This window comes from Achroia grisella, unplaced genomic scaffold (assembly GCF_030625045.1).
Source record: "Achroia grisella isolate CSIRO2021 unplaced genomic scaffold, CSIRO_AGI_Agris_v1 utg487, whole genome shotgun sequence".
NCBI lineage: Eukaryota > Metazoa > Arthropoda > Insecta > Lepidoptera > Pyralidae > Achroia > Achroia grisella.
The window spans coordinates 2,060,607-2,083,699 of record NW_026712891.1 but is presented as its reverse complement, the minus strand read 5'-3'; the positions used below and the strand labels follow the sequence as shown (position 1 = coordinate 2,083,699).

At 29.3% G+C, this 23,093-nt stretch overlaps 1 protein-coding gene and 1 non-coding gene across 3 annotated transcripts in view; both read left to right on the top strand.

The window, feature by feature from the left end:
* LOC131846052 (uncharacterized) overlaps positions 1-23,093 on the top strand; it is a 71,661-nt gene that overhangs the window by 35,975 nt on the left and 12,593 nt on the right. The window lies entirely within an intron of this gene.
* Positions 22,425-22,496, top strand: Trnaq-cug (transfer RNA glutamine (anticodon CUG)). The gene has a single exon. It is a non-coding gene; the product is annotated as a tRNA-Gln (tRNA).

The window sequence follows — 23,093 nt, the reverse complement described above, 5'->3', positions numbered from 1 at the left end:
ATTTATAGATATTAATTCATTTATGTACGTGTCGATTGATGTTTTGATGATTAAATCATTAGTTACACACTTTATCCATGATACAAAGTTAGACAAATTTTCATCAAGAATCAGTGAGAGAACACCGCCTTACTTACGATGGTCGCAGGTTCGATTCCTAGCACATTATAATTATTAGTATTCATGAGTATTATTTATATTGGTGTAGATGTTTCGCTATGTATAATATGAACAAAAAGAAATGTACTTATTTCTATTAGTTGACCCAAAGCAGCGTTACTTGAAATCCCAGTTTAAGACTTTATCGTTTAAGTACCTAAATATGGAAATTAATGTCGATATTAGTATATATAGGTACAACATCTGACAATTGAATATATCTGTTTGTATTATATGGACTTATCGACTATAGATTATTAAAGAAATACTTGTTATTTATAGTATATAATAAATATTTCTTTAATCTACAAAACAGGCAAACAGCACAAACAGTCCACATACGTAAATAAAGACTCAATCAAATGGACACATTGAGATGACAATTTGAATTCGCAGATATTCCATTGCTTATTGGCAGTATTTTTGTCGAATTTTTATCCTCTTCACATTCATTCCCTGCTCTTCTCTTCCTTGCTGACTTAGCATGGATAAAACAACCGATTTTAACGACATGATCACACAATGTTATATCGTTTCAGTTCCGAATTGCTGATGCTAAAACTATCGCATATCAAAAGTCTCAAGCCAAAAGGCGTACAACTGCCATGCACATGTAATATATTATATCACGTACTTACTCTGTTGTCATCAATGTAAAGATACCGTGTACAAGCAGGGATATGATTATTTATAGGGTATGGATATTTACACAAAAATATTATTTCACCTTCACATTTGTTATCTTTACAAATAATGAGTATGTAACTAAGCGAAATATGACGCACAGAGTGGGGGTCACAAGAACTTAGAACCATCAACCTTAAATACTCACTTGAATAAAATAAATATTTACTACAGCTAATAATATGAGTGGATAATGACTGTCATGGCGTGATATATTTTGTTGATCGACAATATTTTATCATGAAGAGAGATATATGGTTAAAATTCCTCGAATACCTGAAAGAGCAAATTACTACAAAATCCTACTTGTATTCTAAATACGCCTTAAATAACAATAAACATCATAAAACTCAACACTTTCTCAAAGTTGGGACCACAGACGTAAATAGAAATAACACAACGAGTACTTATCTCAAATCAATTCTGAAAATGAATCGTGACTCTACTAAACTATTTATCATACGATAGCAATTCTATATTGCAGTGAAAAATACTTTGTATTTACATTTTTATTTATCTTCCAAACTAATTTTAGTCCTAGCTAGAGGCTTTTATGTCACTTATTTCTTTCCGGCGACTTTTCAAATGAAATCAATATTTCATTTGATTGGAGAAATTTTTGACCGGTTTAAAACTTCTAAGATGGTTAGGAAAGTTGTGTTATGAATCTTAGTGAAAACTAGCTGCGGTTCCGAGGGTGAGTTGAGGAGTCAAATCAGTCCTTTACATCATAGTCACATCCATCAGTTGTGACAGCTATACATATGTGTAGTTGAAACACGAAAAAATCTATCATTAATAAGATTGTTAATCTATTTTTATCTTTCTCATACTCTCCGCCATCGATTATTTTTACTAAAGTTAAGCGATCACGGAGTATTATTCTATATAAAATAAATATCAGGTATTTTGCCAAAGTACTCATGTCAATACATAAAGTTTTCACCTGTCAATATCCGAAAATATTTTAGAATCTACTATAAATATCACTACATAGAAATACTAGAAACTTGATGACTCGCCTAAAGAATAAATAACTCTTGTAAATATTTGTGACCTATATATGTGTGAATATTAAAATTTATATAAATAGAAAGCTAAAAATTTGCAAAATATCGGTATAATTATTGTTGACTTCTAAAGTCGTAAAAGCACGGATTAACCTATTGGCATGATTCGGTCTAGCTACGCAGCCACTGCGACCGTCGCGTGCATTGAACTCGTTCGGGTCAAAAGCCCCGCTTTGCAAACTGTCAGCACATTTTATTATTATTATAATTTTCTTCGTCTCATTTCTTGACCGTATATTCTATGGGCTCAAAATTCCACAATTGTATATTCACTGTGATTAGACAAATCTTTACATTTTAAATATGGAAATAACAGAAACAAATATGGATATGTTCAAAATGTAAAATACTTTAAAATCATAATATAAAATAATAAAGCTGAGAATAGCTAATAAAGAATAAAGCTAATGCTGATTCAATTTTATTGATACTAAAATATAATATACATTATCTAATATAGAAACCTATATACACGAGATATAGGTATACAGTCCTCTAGAGTGGCAAAGTATAAGAGATGCCACGAGCACTACAATAAATTTCATGTTACCGAAATTATCAGGAAGTCATGATAGTTTCCAAAGCGGACTGTGAGTAGGCCAACCTGACAGGGTCAGGTTTGCAATGCGGCCTAAAGTTTCTACTACTTACTATTCCTACCTCCTAGCAACACCGATTATCTAACGATTCCAGAATACAGTGACAATAGATATCTCTATATTCTATCTATCTATATCACTATATTCTAGAATCCTATATAGGTAGATCCTACATATAATAAAGTACGGTAACCGGATCAGATAGTATAGTTATAATAAAGTATAATTATACTAGCTGATCCCGCTACTTCGTAGCCGTATGACATTTTCATTTTAAAACCAAATACAAAATTTTGATTGAGGTTTACCACAATATATTAGTGAAAATTAGGCTAAAATCATTTAAGTCGCTAATAAAGAGACACAAATTGAAAGAAACGTTTTTTCTATAATATGTTATTACGTTGACAAAGACAGCATATGTAGTGTTTCTCATATACATATTTAGTTTCTTCATAAAGTGTTGAAATCATAAATAAATAACTATATAATATTTCTTTTTAAAAATTTAATAAAATACATGTATGTAATGTATTACAGTACCATTTCATTAGGTATATTATATAAACAGGAATTTGTGCCCTAGAATGTCCGTCATCATTGTGATGCAAGTCGGGTGCCCACATATTTACGCGTAGATTTTATTGTTCTGTCTACACAGAGGTAATGTATATATGATAAAATATTAGGAATTCTGATCCCTTGCAGTTATTGATGAACACCACCAAACCTATAAAATCAAAATTTTTAAAATAATAGGTAACAATAATAGTTTTGTATAATAACAATAGATATACACATAGTCCTTTTTTTTAATCGAGTAACTGAAACTCGGTCGATTTCTGTACTTATATATTTAAAAAAGTTTTTACGTATATCTATCAGTTTTCTAATTATCCATAGCATAAACTCCACTTAGTTTACTTAGTACAGAAATATTATGTTATCTGTGGTACAGATAAGAAAAGTCTGGGACAGGACACAGCAATAATAAAAAGGAATGTACGTTCATAAATTGCATTGAAAAAGCCACCCTAATGCAATGCTATATAATTACAATTACTTGTAATCAATGAATCATAAAAGATTACACCCCTTTTTAATCTTGATCCATAAACAATACCAATGTGAATAGTGATTCATAAGTTATCAGGCACATAGATACGGACATCCTCGGGCACTGTACCAAGTACATCCTATTTATTATAATAGCAAATTATGATTCCTCACTATATAATCAAGCAAGCCGAGCAATCTACAATCATTTTAATAGGCATATTTATTAACTATTGAAGTGATTGTATTGTACCTACTTATTATAAATTACACGATTATTATAATTATTTTCATTTGATACACAATTATATAGCATTCATAAAGACGAAATAAAAAATCACGTTTTCATTAAAATTTATAAATTTTTATTCAATCAGCAAAAAAGAAAAGTTATTTTGAGTAAATAAAATACACTACACTAAAACATTTCAATAATTATCATTAAAAATTTTTTTATTAGTGTTAAACTGCTTCTTATACCTTTTTAAACAGTGTTTAAGTTTTAGAAGGCATCAATTTTAAGGGAACTATGGTCTATGCTTTATATGTTATGTAACTTACTATGATACAAACGAAAATTAATAACCTTGATTCGCTGCAATTTTTTCCTACCAGTAATGTTTGCCGGGTCACGCATCCAGTTGGTTAGAACATCTTAATTGGATTTTATGGTACATAGTAAATGCATTTAAAAGATTCATGAATCGTTACTGGTCCTAAATGTATAATTTAAATAGTATCCATATTGAATGTTATCTCTGCCGTGACTAAATAAATTGGGTATAAATAACTACACAAAATTAAGTAACTACCTATTAAAAGGCACATTATTTGAAGTTATACATTATTTGAAATTTATTGCTAGTCAAATGAAAATTACGGAAGTATGTATTTGAAATAAAAAATAAAATACAAGTAAATTAATCATTTCATATTTTATGGAGCGATACATAGCATAGCATACCAAGTTAGACTAAAATTTTACAAATTTATATTATGAAACTAGCGTAATAAGGTAAGGTATACATAAAATAAGGTAAATAAAATATTGTATTCATGGTATATACCATGAAAGTTAACAAAACTTATAATTTTTGTTTATAATGTTGTATGTAAAACTGAAATTTAAATATATATATATACGCATAAAAAACGGAAATATGGCACGACATCTCAATTGTCTTCTACAACATAGTCACGTGATAACGTATCTGTAGTGTTGTTCGTGTACAAGCGCGCGGATCATCACTTACCATCAAGTAAACCGTCAGCTTGTTTGCCATTATTTTGTTTACTATTTTAAGGAGTGTAATTGTAATACCCATTTTGTTTTTCTTGTTATCAATGTCTCTAACTGTGATAACATTAATAACGAGGCAAAAATGGGATTAAATGTCTAATTAATTAGAAAAAGAACAGTCAAAATCGTTGTAGAATTATAAAAAGATATAGCATAAGAAATAAATATAAAAATTTGGTCAATTAAGAACCTCTTTTATAAATAGAGTTAAAAATACGTTTATGATTAGGTATTCAGTAAGTTTCTGAGTATTTTTTTCACTTCTTAAAGAAACTGCATATTTCCATTCGTTGCGATGAAAGTACAATACAATCTGCTAAATCCAATTTCGCATTAATGTACCATTTTAACACCCCATTCATCATTCCTGTAATGAGGACTTAAATGATGGATAGCAAATTTATTGCGACCGTAACCCTTTCAGACGCGTCGACTCGCCATCTTTTTAATAGAGGGCAAATTAACAACACAATGGCTCATAAATTATACTTTTTACATGTTATTTTTCTTACCGAATTTGTATGAGTATATACAAAATGAGATTATATATTCTTTGAAGGCTAATTTTATAAGTTGAGGAAGTTAGATGCACGAACTTTGAATTATTTTAATTGGCCTCTATAATTTAGTTCTATCAGAATATAACCAGAGTTTTACCGTCTGGAAGTAGTTATATGTTATATGAGAGGATCGTGGCTTAGTGGTTAGCCATCCCGATTTCGACAGAAAGGTCTAATAGAAATAAAACTTTGTGTGTTAATATATATTTCTGACTCAATCTGCATTGGTGAAAATGATAATTACTAACTAAATTAATTAGAGAGACAGAAGTAAACTGCTAATGTGCCAAACGAAAAGTGGGCACATAAAATGTTACGTTTACCACGACATGGACAATTAACAATGACTCTGGCTAACATTGGGAATGAGATTCATGAAGGTACATTATTATTAATTATTATAATGAACAGAAGATTATTGATAGGCATAAACAACTAACTATTGATATAGAAAGTTCCGTTTTTGTTACCTAGAACCTTACTTAAAACTGTCATTTAGATATTTCTCGTCGGCACAAATTTATTGTTGAGCTTTGTATCAAGTCGTTAACCTAGTTAGAACAATCTAGCGGTTATTAATGACGAATGTTTAATAAAATAATATAAATTAAATTTGAGTTAATTATTTCACTGCTCACGAAATAATATTATTGATATGTTAAACTTTGTATTAGTAAAGATATTTCGTGTACATTCACGAGATATCTTTAAATAAATAATTCGTGTTAATTAAGATTTTTCTCTTGTCATTATATGCTAATGTTGGATTAAGTAATGTGGAATAAAATATAAATTCAACCTGTATAATAACATAAATTAATTTTGCTATAGTATTTAATAAATCGCATCTAACTCACAGATTTTCTTATTATTTTATGTATTCAAACGAATTCAAATTAATATATTTATTATATGTATTCATATTCTACAATAAAAATTAGAAAATATTTCTAAAGTTATACGTTTTAATATGTTATAATTTGATAAAAGTACGAAATACACATCACAATTTATTCCTACGTACATGTTACCTATTAATTAGTTACATTATTATTTGTTCGACGTGACTGCAGGTTACGTTGGTAAGTTTATCCTTAAAAGTCTCTATGACATCAGAAATTTCAAAAATAGTAGTGTATTTATAGTCAAAATAGTACGGTCGAAAGTGGATTTTCCTTAAAAGATTGTTGATCTCGCGGTCAGTGTGTCGCAGTATCTCATATAACTAACGTATTATATTAACCGCATATAAAAATTAAGGCCATACACAGCAGAAAGACAATTTGTATTATTAATTATTGAGACTTTCGTGACAGTGTCATAAAAGCGAAATTTAGGCGAATCATTCATATTGAAGATGTGGGTATGCAAACGATGATTGCTTAAACTTCGTGATTTTTTTTCCAATTACTTAAATACTGCCCGCAAACTCATTATTATCGGTTCGTTGTATTTTTGTTCTTCATTATATTTGTAGTAAATAATTTTGCTTAGATTTTTCTATTTTTCCCGGAGTTACTAATTTATCCTGTACCTACCCAAATTAATTGTAATTAAAATGATCTGAAATTAATAGTTTAGTATCATATCAAAACATCGTGTTTTAAGGTTAAGTTATTATTGCAAACGAAGTATCAGGTTATCCTGGAAAATACTGTAGGTAATAAATCAATACTAAATTATTTATTTAACTTAATTCGCAGCTTGTCTTTAACTTTATTATCATATAATATACATACTCAAAAAAAGTCGGATTAGTTAGGCGATGTTCGTGGAAGGACCGGGCTAAACACTGGGTGAATGACCGAGACCTTGACCCACAACCAGTGTGGGTCCTTCATCTCCACATAAAGATTAAAGTTATTTTCTTTTAGAAACCTTCTACGGATAAATGGAGAGGACGATTATTGTGAAGAGAAAGTGGTCCGACGAATACGGCGCTTTTATTAAGAAATATAATTGGTATCGCGTAAATTACTAACGATCGTGCTTTTTGTATGGTATCAATCAATATGAATATTTAGGTAGACACTGTTCAGATGGTTTAGTCCATAAAAAGTATACATACATACGAGTATACTTAATTATATCTTATACTTAAATTAGAAATTGAAATACTTAAATTATAAATTATAATATATATTAATTCCTAACTGTCCCTGCGGTTCCGTGCGCTGTATACAATTATAGTCATTTATTATACTCAAATGACAACAGTAAATTATTTATATAACGCCTCTATTATTTTATTAATAAGTTAAATACCATGTGTCTGTAATAAATAGCTGGCGTTTTGAAAAATATTGATATAAATAATTATATTACAGAAAAACAAAGAATTTTTATGATCGTTTTTAAATATAGTTGCATCAGGCTATCCTACACACAGCTATTGGATAAATGTGAATAACTGTATTTGGAACGTAGGCGTATTTTGCTTAATACTATGACCTACATAAAATTTGTGGAAATGTAATTGATTGTACCGAACCGTGCAGTGCGGGTTAGTCGTGTATTTTTGACACGGACGTAAGCCGGTGTAAGAGCCTCTTTACATCACCGTCTTGATGTATTTAACTTAAAAAGTCCTGATGTTAATATTTTATTTGTCTTCCTTTAAATCTAAGAAAATCTTATTAGACATATTATTATCTAGTGATTAGTAAATAAATATAACAATAAGAGTAACACGAAATAAGTAGTAACTCGTGGATATCAGTATTGGTTTATGTATAATTAAGTCACAGTAAAGTTTTAACTAGTAACAGCACTGTAATATTATTTGTATCCTAAATAAATAAATAAACATAATTTTATAATTTAATTGTATTTAACAGTAATAAATAAACAAGTAATAATACAAGATTATACATATATTTTTTGTAAAATATTATTCTTAGTAATTAAATACTACATATTTATTGAATATCTTGTGAAATATCTAATAATAATGTAGATAATTGATCATTAGTGCATGTATTATGTTGACAGAGGCTTTGTTTATATATAATGCCCACTATTATGTGTGACGACATTGCTATGAACAAGGCTATATAATTGCTGGTCAATTCTGTTCAATTGTAATTGTTTCCGCATATCCTATACATTCCGAAATTTGCAATAAAGTAAATACAATTAACCATAGATATACAATAAAGCAGTATTATAGGCACGTGATTATAATAATATGATAACTTGTGTTGAAGTATTCTCATTTATTTCCATTTAATCTATTTTTTTTGCGTTTATTTTCACGATTGTTTACGTTTAATTCCTGATTATTTTTCTAATGTAAAACACGTGTTGGTTTGCGCCCCCAGATTTTTTTTTTATTAGATTTCGTAATAATGTAACGTAACGGAATATAAAGAACATTTTCATTACAAAATATTTTATACTTAACACGAAGAATTAATAGCGACACCAAGCATTTCTTGTTACGCTACAGATTTTGTTAACAGACCGAATCTTACCGTATGTTTTTCTATCCTCATTATTTGTACGTTCATCTCAAGAGCATATCTAACGGTAACATGTCTATCGTGACTTACGATATGCCTTATCCTACCAACCACTACTTATATCAAAAATTAGAACATGTTACGTACAATTATCACCTCATTTCAATACCAACCTGTTCAAATACTATTCATAATATTATTTTTTATACACATATATCTAACTATTGTCAATCGCAACTTCGTCAGCTTTTTTTTTGTAATATAAAATAATCCATGTACATCTTTGTGGTACCTTCTAACATCATATTATATCATCATCATATACATACATCCATATCAAATTACAATAAGATTCGTTAAGGCGTTTAGTTGAGAAATGGTAGAGCGGTAGTAGTAGTAAACAAATAGACATCTATATACTTTTGTATGTTTTGATTTCGTTATAATTTTGATTCTGCGTTTTGTGTTGCATTGGATGGTATACTTTCCTAATTGGACCTGGTAAGTAATTAAGATTTTTCTCTTGTCATTATATGCTAATGTTGGATTAAGTAATGTGGAATAAAATATAAATTCAACCTGTATAATAACATAAATTAATTTTGCTATAGTATTTAATAAATCGCATCTAACTCACAGATTTTCTTATTATTTTATGTATTCAAACGAATTCAAATTAATATATTTATTATATGTATTCATATTCTACAATAAAAATTAGAAAATATTTCTAAAGTTATACGTTTTAATATGTTATAATTTGATAAAAGTACGAAATACACATCACAATTTATTCCTACGTACATGTTACCTATTAATTAGTTACATTATTATTTGTTCGACGTGACTGCAGGTTACGTTGGTAAGTTTATCCTTAAAAGTCTCTATGACATCAGAAATTTCAAAAATAGTAGTGTATTTATAGTCAAAATAGTACGGTCGAAAGTGGATTTTCCTTAAAAGATTGTTGATCTCGCGGTCAGTGTGTCGCAGTATCTCATATAACTAACGTATTATATTAACCGCATATAAAAATTAAGGCCATACACAGCAGAAAGACAATTTGTATTATTAATTATTGAGACTTTCGTGACAGTGTCATAAAAGCGAAATTTAGGCGAATCATTCATATTGAAGATGTGGGTATGCAAACGATGATTGCTTAAACTTCGTGATTTTTTTTTCCAATTACTTAAATACTGCCCGCAAACTCATTATTATCGGTTCGTTGTATTTTTGTTCTTCATTATATTTGTAGTAAATAATTTTGCTTAGATTTTTCTATTTTTCCCGGAGTTACTAATTTATCCTGTACCTACCCAAATTAATTGTAATTATTAAAAATGATCTGAAATTAATAGTTTAGTATCATATCAAAACATCGTGTTTTAAGGTTAAGTTATTATTGCAAACGAAGTATCAGGTTATCCTGGAAAATACTGTAGGTAATAAATCAATACTAAATTATTTATTTAACTTAATTCGCAGCTTGTCTTTAACTTTATTATCATATAATATACATACTCAAAAAAAGTCGGATTAGTTAGGCGATGTTCGTGGAAGGACCGGGCTAAACACTGGGTGAATGACCGAGACCTTGACCCACAACCAGTGTGGGTCCTTCATCTCCACATAAAGATTAAAGTTATTTTCTTTTAGAAACCTTCTACGGATAAATGGAGAGGACGATTATTGTGAAGAGAAAGTGGTCCGACGAATACGGCGCTTTTATTAAGAAATATAATTGGTATCGCGTAAATTACTAACGATCGTGCTTTTTGTATGGTATCAATCAATATGAATATTTAGGTAGACACTGTTCAGATGGTTTAGTCCATAAAAAGTATACATACATACGAGTATACTTAATTATATCTTATACTTAAATTAGAAATTGAAATACTTAAATTATAAATTATAATATATATTAATTCCTAACTGTCCCTGCGGTTCCGTGCGCTGTATACAATTATAGTCATTTATTATACTCAAATGACAACAGTAAATTATTTATATAACGCCTCTATTATTTTATTAATAAGTTAAATACCATGTGTCTGTAATAAATAGCTGGCGTTTTGAAAAATATTGATATAAATAATTATATTACAGAAAAACAAAGAATTTTTATGATTGTTTTTAAATATAGTTGCATCAGGCTATCCTACACACAGCTATTGGATAAATGTGAATAACTGTATTTGGAACGTAGGCGTATTTTGCTTAATACTATGACCTATATAAAATTTGTGGAAATGTAATTGATTGTACCGAACCGTGCAGTGCGGGTTAGTCGTGTATTTTTGACACGGACGTAAGCCGGTGTAAGAGCCTCTTTACATCACCGTCTTGATGTATTTAACTTAAAAAGTCCTGATGTTAATATTTTATTTGTCTTCCTTTATATCTAAGAAAATCTTATTAGACATATTATTATCTAGTGATTAGTAAATAAATATAACAATAAGAGTAACACGAAATAAGTAGTAACTCGTGGATATCAGTATTGGTTTATGTATAATTAAGTCACAGTAAAGTTTTAACTAGTAACAGCACTGTAATATTATTTGTATCCTAAATAAATAAATAAACATAATTTTATAATTTAATTGTATTTAACAGTAATAAATAAACAAGTAATAATACAAGATTATACATATATTTTTTGTAAAATATTATTCTTAGTAATTAAATACTACATATTTATTGAATATCTTGTGAAATATCTAATAATAATTGATCATTAGTGCATGTATTATGTTGACAGAGGCTTTGTTTATATATAATGCCCACTATTATGTGTGACGACATTGCTATGAACAAGGCTATATAATTGCTGGTCAATTCTGTTCAATTGTAATTGTTTCCGCATATCCTATACATTCCGAAATTTGCAATAAAGTAAATACAATTAACCATAGATATACAATAAAGCAGTATTATAGGCACGTGATTATAATAATATGATAACTTGTGTTGAAGTATTCTCATTTATTTCCATTTAATCTATTTTTTTTGCGTTTATTTTCACGATTGTTTACGTTTAATTCCTGATTATTTTTCTAATGCTTTAATTAAAAATTGTGTCGACAATTTATGTAAAACACGTGTTGGTTTGTGCCCCCAGATTTTTTTTTTATTAGATTTCGTAATAATGTGACGTAACGGAATATAAAGAACATTTTCATTACAAAATATTTTATACTTAACACGAAGAATTAATAGCGACACCAAGCATTTCTTGTTACGCTACAGATTTTGTTAACAGACCGAATCTTACCGTATGTTTTTCTATCCTCATTATTTGTACGTTCATCTCAAGAGCATATCTAACGGTAACATGTCTATCGTGACTTACGATATGCCTTATCCTACCAACCACTACTTATATCAAAAATTAGAACATGTTACGTACAATTATCACCTCATTTCAATACCAACCTGTTCAAATACTATTCATAATATTATTTTTTATACACATATATCTAACTATTGTCAATCGCAACTTCGTCAGCTTTTTTTTTGTAATATAAAATAATCCATGTACATCTTTGTGGTACCTTCTAACATCATATTATATCATCATCATATACATACATCCATATCAAATTACAATAAGATTCGTTAAGGCGTTTAGTTGAGAAATGGTAGAGCGGTAGTAGTAGTAAACAAATAGACATCTATATACTTTTGTATGTTTTGATTTCGTTATAATTTTGATTCTGCGTTTTGTGTTGCATTGGATGGTATACTTTCCTAATTGGACCTGGTAAGTAGCGCTTCGAAGAAGTTCCAGATTTATATTTTTTATGGTTTCTAGTATCTCATCTAAATGAAAAGGTAACGTTTTACATGTACTTATACTATACTAGCTTTTGCCCGCGGCTTCGCTCGCGTTAATTTATCTCCTTATGGGTGGAATTTATCAAAATCATTTCTTAGGGGATGCCTACGTCATAGTAGCTTTATGCATACAAAGTCTCAGCCCGATCGGTATAAAAATGACAAAGTTTCATACAAACTTTCATCCCCTATTTTATCCCTTTGGGGGTAGAATTAATCAAAATCCTTTCTTAGCGGATGCCTACGTCATAACATCTACCTGCATGTCATTTTAGCCCGATCCGTCCAGTGGTTTGGGCTGTGCGTTGATAGATCACTACGTCAGTCACCTTTGAGTTATATATATTTAGATAAATAGGGATATAATGTATTACAATTTGTCTGTAAATATAATTAAACATTTCTTAAAGAGTTAAAATTCTTTGCCTCGGTTAGGAGTAGTCGAATAGTATTATAGTAGAATAGTAGTATAGAGTAGTAGCCGAAAAACAAATAGACACGGACAGCGACTCCGTTTTATACGACGTAGATAAGTAGTTTGATAATAATAAAAAAGTAGTTCCGAGCACCACGGGAGACAAACCAGAGGTGAGATTGTGACGTAACAAATTACCGTTATAGCGGTTCTATTTCACGATCTGATTGACCCTAAGCCCTTCAATGCATGACATAAGATACTACAATGAGAGCTATGGGTTCAAACTTCGTCCTAATTGATGATTTTAATTACAAATTTAATTAGATTCGATTGTAACTATATACTTAAAACATATAAGTACATCCCTACTTTCTATGGTCACGTCATAACATAGGAATGTCTTAAGCGTTTTAATTTATAGTTGTAGATTATTTTGCAGAAGGTACATATGCACGTAATTAAGAAAATGCACAAATAATTCACAAAATTACTCAGTATATTGGAAATTTTCAATAAACGTAACCAATATTTTAACTTTGAGCGTTTGAGATGACTACTGTTGGGTACTGAGTTATAAATTTTAATACTCAATGGATAATTTTAACGAAAAAAAAACAAAATACTTTGTATTCAATAAACTTCTACTCTATATGTAAGATCCAAAGAACTCTAGTATTTCAAACCCAATACGTAGCATATACGTTTATATTATTATATTTTACAGTGATCCAGCCTGCGCCTTTCTGTATTCGCCTACGCATTTCATATCATTAAGTACATGAAATGGTTTCTTTAAAGTAATATTCTTTGGTCTCCTCTATTTTCATATTAACAATCGAAAATATAAAGCGTAGTTTCTTATTTTTTTTTTTTGATAGGTGATATCGTTCCTCAATTCCAAAGACATATCGTGCCTCAAGCAATATCTTCATTTTTTCATTTAAATTGTAAGCTTGTGATATTTTATGAATTCAACGTCACGTCAACGTAAAATAGTTGTCCGTCTGTTACTCAGTAAATTTATTATAGATACATATTATAAGTAGTTTATGATAATAATAATGATTATATTATAAAATATCTATTTATTTAACTACATACTAATTTACTTACCGTTAATGAAATATTAGTCAAAAGGAACTTGAATTCTTTTAAGATATTTGATGTTAATTAAAAATAAATAAATTTGAAGTGTCTATTTGTAATGAACAATTTAACATCTTTTTATTAAAATCATATGAAAATATTTACAGAACTTACATCAAATATTAATTTAAAAAAAAGTGGCTGTCTGTTGATTTTGTTAAAAACTGATACAGCAGGACCGATTTTGACGAGACTTTCACTCGCAGATAGGTAATATTATAAGGAGTTGTTAAGGCTACTTTTACTTCAGATATATAATTATTTAATAAAAAAAAGTTTTATTCCACATTGACGAAGTCGCTAGTAATAGCCAGTCCTTTAGACCCTTAGATGTCGTGTTTGTTTCGTACAATTGAAATTACCAATTATATGAGAGTAATTAGCTTGTATAATAGTAGTTTGATTGTGATTTATAATGATTTAAATATTATATTTTAACATTCATACAAACATTATAAAAGCGAATAAATACGACACTCATTTTGTTAAAATAGGTTTTGTCACCCGAACAGCTCAACCGACTATTTTTTTTATTTTACAAAAAGAAGATCATATGTCACAGCATGTAGTTATTGATGATCTTATTTGGATATATATTTTTTTTTTCTGCTGGACTTTTTCTTTCTTCATTTGCCTGTAACATAAAGCATGTGCTAATTATTATATGTTTTGTGTTCCTACTCATATAGGCATTATATCGTTCTATATATATATACAGTTCTATATACAGTGCGGTTTTATTCTTGTGTTATATTAAATATTAGTTAATAGTTTTCTATTTCATTCATGCGTCATGTACATGTACCTTTTTCTACTCCCTTCAGTTCTCTTCGCTACTCAAAAGTTCTCTGGAAGAACTTGCTTGAGCGATATGTACTTTAATACTGTGTAAATTATGATCATTACAATAGATATCTGGTGCAATAAACAGTTAATAAATTAATAAAAATGTTTATTATACTACTACTGTCAGGGTCTACACTTATGTCACGGACTTAGTCACATAAAAGTATATCGCAGTGTGACGCAAATCCCGTTACACGACACACTAGTTGCGTTTATGACTCGAAGCCGTTTTCTTGCGTTACTTTCTATTTTGTTTACTATACCGGTCTTGTTTAAAATGCAATTGTTGATTACATATTGTTGACACAATCTAAATGACGTGATACTTATTAGTTGTATCTTTTAATAATTTATTAACTTTGTATTTATTGAAATATGAAATCTTAGCAGTGACCCGGGTCTGCTTCTTTTTAGATGTTAAATAACCCATGTTGCAATATATTTTCACTTCAAATTTCATTAGGATACGTTCAGCCGTTTAGTCGTGAAAACATAACAAAGAGACAGATAAACACACACTCGCATTTATAATATAAGTATGGATTCAATGTCGTTCTTAATCCTGCAGAATGTTTTATTTTGACAAAACATTAATAAATAATCAAAAAGTGTCATTGTTGAAATTTGTACAAGTTTGAGACTTCGTAAAACTCTAGACATTGAATAAATTATTTTGAAAATGATGAAAATAATACAGAATATTTTATTATATGTAAGAAAAATAATTCAGTAGAAATGACCGAATGAAAGTGACAAGTTTAAGTTTCAGTATAATAGAACGAACAATAGCTTCTCTCTAGGTTATATTTCTATTTATAGCATAATTTTAACGTTTGCAATTCACAGAACTGCAAATACCCATCATTCATGTGTCAAGACAGCCGCTTATTGTCAGTTCACTATAATATACTTAATAAGCATTTACTCTAGTATTGAGTACGTACCTGCCATTATTGCCACCATCAGCAAGTTATTAGAATAATGACTTTTTAAGTATAAAAACCGTTATTTGCGTCTCTACGCAAAATAATATTGTGCTACTAATGATACAATAGATGACATCTACACGGGAATAGTACTCGTGTTCTTGTTCCTTTATTGTCTGGTAGAGAACTACCCCGGCGCGAGTACAATTATATCAGTACTTATTTCTAATTATAATAAGAATATTGACCGACCCATGCTACTCATTAGATACTAATGTGTATTTATATGTTGCAATTACATAATTTTATAATTAAGTATTTATTTTTTTGCATATTATGTATCTATCTGTTATAAAAAAAGGATCTAAGAATTTATATATTACATATTTATAGTCGTCTGGTTCTCATAACACAAGATCTGCTTACCATGTGACTAGTTGGCGCTGTGTTAAATGCTCAGAATTATGTATTTATTTTACGTTTAATCATGACAAACAAAAAGCAAAAGCAACTTTCTTCATAAAATTAGTTTAGATAACAATATTTAATATCATAGGTGCGTAGATCACGGATAGTTGCTAGTAATCTGCTGTTTCTGGAATGTCATATATCTAAGTACTATAGCCATATACAGTGACGATTATGTACCGGCATTCGATCGGATGCGGTAGATTAGACACTCGTGTTTTACGATGCATTCTTACTTTGTACCGTAGCATTCTGAAATAATGATACCTGTTTATTTATTCTTCCATAAACCATAACCAGACAGCTTATATAAAATAATAAAATTACATTAGTTTTAAATAAAAGCCGAAGTTTAGTAGTTTTAAAAATTAAAATACATGGAATCAATATTAGGTATATCTATAGATCAAAGTTAAAAATAAATATCGTTATTTACGGTTAAAAAATTGGTAGAAAGTAAACAACAATTGACTTTCGACTTCATCAAATCAACAAATACGATTCGTGGTGCAATCAATGAAATTTGTAGACTATAACTGTAAACATAAATTTTCACAATTATGTAGTTACCACTAAGTAGAATAATAATATAGAAGATTTTACAGTATTTAAACAAATCTATTTTTTCTTATATACCTACTTTATGTCGTATAATTTGCTCTGCAACCAATAAACCGCCGTAGTAAATGATTTTTTTGGTAATTTCAATTTTTTTTTAATTTTATATGTAATGGAATTTCTTTAAGAACATAAAATAATTAGTACAATGGCGTAAAAAACTATTCGTTAATTTTTATTGCAGATTATTTAAGTCAACATAACATTGTAAATCACAATTATTTCTGTTAGACAGTTTCTTATTTGTTTATTTTAATGGATTGTTTAACAAGATATGAGTCGCCTAATTGTAAGAGGCAAGTGTTACATACTTCCACTAGGGTTCTCTCATATGTTAGCATTCCTGAAGACTAATTTATCTCCGTCCTGTATTTCGAAGCATATCTTAGAAAGCTCTTAGGCGGTTGAAATATGAATACGAAGTACAGGACTTTGGTCAAAGTCTACTTCGGTAAAAATGTTTGATGGGTATTAATGCAAATATAATTACTCTGTCTGTCGTGTCTCGAAATCTTAACGTTCGTTGTCATTAATCATTATAATGTAAAAATAATTTGCTACGATATCAAAGTATTTTTTCAAGTTCCACTAAGTATAAATGAAAATAAATTGTTTCTTTTATTTAGATATTTGCTTAGTTTACAACGCCGTCTCTAGACACTGCTTAGGCTAAATATAGCTTTACTTACCCAGGACAGTTTCAGTTTCAGGTTTCTTGTTATGAATATTATAATAGATGACATCGAGTTTTAAAGATAGTAATAAAACAAATTATACGACGTGACAGACCAATTCTCATAGTCATGTATATGTAAATTCACCTTAACGTGAATTCCATAAAAGTTCTCTATTTCGTTAAATATATAGGTACGTAATATTAGTCAGTATTATCAAAATATAAAATTTTCCTTTTTTTCTTTTGATGTATATTGCATGTTCCAGTTTTGAATTTTGATTTACAATTCAATTTTGAAATCACCATAACAATGTCGATTATTAACAAATTAAACTCGTTCCATTGGTTTCTAAATATATCAATGAAACAATTGTATATATAGACCTTTTTGCTTAAATTTTTGTTCCAAAATAAAAAAAGATGTAAAAAAGAAACAAAACTTATAACCTTGATATAGTTCAAAGCCTTCTTATAGTTATGTAAATTATTTTTTTATGATTTATTACAGACGTTTATGGTTCGCATGTCAAGGTTTTTTGTCACTATCAACGGACAAGGTACCTATACACCTATGTTCTATATAAGTATATATACACAACGACTATGGTAATTAGTTACTAGAGGAGGCCGTGAATCACACTGTGCACATTACAGACAAGCTGACGATTGTTTTGTTTTAATAAACATTTATTTTGTACTCCTTTTTTATTATATATAAAAAATATATTTATTTATTAGTAGGTAAACCACGATATACCATCAACAATACATTTCTAGATGAAGCCAATAACAAGTTTACACAGACATAGCAGAAGAGAAAATTATGGATATTATAACATAATTTGTAATATATTATATTTGAATATTATTACTATTCGACTGGCAAGGGGATTGTTAGTAATATTGCAAGAGGCCTACTGATAACAATGAAACCATGAAATGAAAGGTTGACATTCACGAGTCCCTCCAGAATCCTTTCTTGTTAATTGCTGGTGAATTCGGGCTACCTGAGCTAACTTCATGCTCCATCCATTTCTTGTGCTCATCAACACAGGCGGGTGCACCATTTCTATTTATCTATTAAAAATACATTATATATAGGTATACCTACTCAATTTAACGTGATAGCTCAGGAAGCAAATTCAAAACCAAACCAAGAACCAAACAAAAATTAAGATGAATGACTACATAATGACTTCAACTTGTAACTTATGTTCATTCTAATTATATTTTTTACCAATATATAGTTATTTATTATATAAGTTTTTAATATATAGTTATTTATATACAGAACTGAAATTATACGTTCTATATTATGAATTGAGAATTTTATAGGTTGATAGTACCTACGTAAATAAAATTCTTAATGCAGACACTCAACTAAGACGGTCGAGTATAAAGTATAGTCCAATTAGAAAACAATATAACTCAAACGGAAAATATTAAATTTAGACACTAAACTAAGAGTACTAAATAGATCGAAGAAGTTTCAAATCTGTAAACAGCTATATCAAAACTTGAAGGTTTATGTAACAAAAAATCTTCCTGTATGTCGCATATTACACAACAGCCATGAATAATTAGGCTTATTATATGTAATCGGGCTAGGAAGGTTGTCAGGGCTGAATTACTGCATGACTCTAAGTCAGAAACAAACGGAAACGGAGGTCTCATACGACCGGGCGATGTAATTGGAAGACATTAAAACAAGGAGAATGAGGTAAATTAAACACGTCAAAATACTTACGTGACTTTAGAGCGCTATTAAGACAATTATTTCTCGTAATTCCCATATTCAAAGCATAAATAAGCATTGTATTATAATAAAGCGCGCCGTAATAAATAGCAATTAATCATAATGTAACGATTATATCACCACAGGTCAACCAGTCAATGTTATCATGACCAGTAAATTAGTTACCCTTTTTAAAGTATTATTGATGCGCCAATGAATTGCTGATGTTTGTTGTACATCAACGTGCTGGCTATGTTTACGAGTACATGTTTACAAACCTTGTGTATCAATTAATCTTCAATAAAATTATTAGAACGCCAAATTGATTATTATAAATAACCTCTCTATTTTTATATTGAGTATTTGATACCGGTGATGTAATATGAATAAGACACTAGGATATTTTATGTTGAATAGAGTTGTCTAATGTTGTTTTACAATGATTTTTTTATAGTCAGTTCATTGTACTATAATATAATTGATAACTCAAGATTACTACAATTAATGCTGACCTAGAATTGAGCCTTCAATTATGACAATATATTGCGGGTATCTGCGCACCTTCGCGGTAATTCATTGGAAATTGCTTGGGTTTATTGAATTAGAGGGTCAGTCTGGTAGTATGTATTAAGTTTCTACAACGAGAATGAGATCTGATGACTCGATGATGACAATTGACAACGGAGATAATTATATAAATATTAGTAAATGTGTGGAAATCATGCAATCATATATTTTTTTGTTATCTATCGTCTGGAAGGGCATAACTTTTTAATTATATGTAAATAGGTCAGTTAAGTATATGAGACCTAGTATACCTACATATTATGACCGAATAGGAAATATGCGGTAAAGTCTGTACAAGTAAGCCTACCTGGGATGGGCATGCTCAATGCTCATCTGCTGGAAGGTCGACCGGTCTTTGATTATAGTGACAAGGGCGATTGTTTTATGCTTAATAGATCGAGAACACACATAGGTAGGTACAACACGTAATTTACAATATACTAATCATTCTATACATTTTATAAAAACTATCAGATAATGTACCTAAATAATGTCGAACAGTGCTCTCTCTAAATGTCTAACTTAACTAAACTGTTGAGTTTTTTTACAGAAAATCTCTGTGTAAGACTGTGCTGACAATTGATAATCAGATATCTAAAAAATAAATGATATTCATAGAATAATATATTGATTTTTTAAATTATTTTTGAAAACGAAAAGCACTATCTCATAGTAAAAGTTTATTTCATAAATAAAAACCGCGTTCAAATTAAGCCATGTCTGAGGTTAACATGCATACGTACAGACAAAAAATCTAAAAACTTATTTTGACCTCGTCAATATTAATACAACCTGTATGTATTTTTTTTAATATTACTATATTTTTTCAAGTTATATTAATTAATATAAATATTTAACAATAATTTACATACCTGATAAGTTATCTTATACGTTGCCTTATTAGCCTTGTTAAATGTTAAATGTTACATTGTGACACGGGGTTATGACACTCGGTCCGGGGGCTGCCTCCCCTACCCGTACCTGGTAACGTTCATGATAAAGATAAGTAAAATGTAAAGGATGAGAACATCAGAATGACTTTGTGATTATTGAGGTTCACTGGTTCTAATTTAATATCTCAAAAGTAGATACAGTTACATTGTTGTACTGTGTTTTTTGAGCAAATAAATTATCATTATTATTAAATTTGGTTATAATTAGGCACTGAATATGACACAAGTAAATAAATAATAATAAATACATTATAATAATAATATTTCAGTACATGTATAATTCACACAGCGCCATCTAGTCCCAAGCTAAATAGAGCTTGTGTTATGAGTACTAGACAACTGATATGAATACATACAGTTTTTTGTAAACATACATAATATATACATAGAAAACACAAAAAACCAAATAGATACATTCAAATTCATGAGTACAAATGTTTGTACCGTGCGAGGAATGAAACCCACGATCATCAGAAGTAAAGCGGTGCCGCGGTGTGCTAAACAGCTAGACCACCGCTTGTCAGGAGGCTGTAAATATTTTAATGCTACGACAATAATATTCTTAGTTGAGTCTACTGAACTACTTCGAGGCCACAGTCAGTAGTTGTCCGATTGTTCTATACACAATCGTTACTAATATTATAATTAGTTAAAGCCGACACCATATCAGAACATCTTCACTGACTCTACATTCTGACATACCTACTTTTCTTACATTTATTCAAATTTAAACAAATTTTTTAACAGTTTAATATTCAGTTAAATACAATATATCCCTACCTATTATTACATTTTACTAGTGGTGTGGGTTATATATTATTTTTTAATATTAATTAAATGTGTTGTTATATCGAAACTTAGCATGTCTAAATGCATAAAAAACACAACGAACAGAATCTACATGGTATAATATTAATGTTTTTTGACTTAAGATACCATTTTTAACCCCCGACATAAATAATAGTGGGGTGTCATAAGTTAGACATGTCGTTATGTCTGTCTATTGCGTCGTAGCTTCTAAAAGAAAGTGTCGATTATGATGCGTTTCATTCGTTTGATATCTAAAAACTATCTCGATTATGTCAACACATGATTCAAATAATTTGAATTTTGTAATTGTTGTTACCTAATAAACAACACTATTATGTATATTTTAATTAGAGATACTCATTTTTAAATACCTAAAAATTTTGTTATTATATATATTCCTAAGGCAATATGGTCACCAGCGGAAAGACTGATTAAGCCGATGTCATAGATAATATGTTGGAAAAATAAAAATAGAAAGTATTGTTTCATAGTTCCTGAATTAATGCTCAATTTGATGAAACCTATAGTCGGTCCCATGGTGTAATGGTTAGCACTCTGGACTCTGAATCCAGCGATCCGAGTTCAAATCTCGGTGGGACCTGTCCTTTTGTGTTTCATTATTGTGGTCTAAAAAATAATACTGTATACTTTTATTCTTATAGATATGATTACCATTAATGTAATACAACTTAATTATAAAATTAACTTTTAGGAACTATAATTAAAATATAATATTTATAATATATATATATATATATATATTGACATTGATTACCTTAATAATTTACATAAACAGATATACCGAGTTCTTGTATATTAATAATACAACAGTTTTAAGTAATTTGAATATAGGTACTTCAAAAATTCCTTCATGAATACGAAGAAAATTTACCGTTACTGGTACGTACATGAGGGTACACGACACAAACATATAATTAAAAACAAAATACAAATTAGGTGCATCCATCCTTAGCATGAACAGTATTTTTTAATTTGAATGCCGATTCGTCGTAGTCAGAAGCGGAGGGCAGACCAGAGAAGACATGTAATGCAGTTTGGTGCGTTCAACGGCCTCATTACACAACAACCCGTAGCAATCTGCAATTATATGCCGGATGTGTGGTCGCAAAATAAGAAATAATTATAATCACTGCACTCTGAGACCAATTTGGGAGATCATATTAATTCAACCACCAAT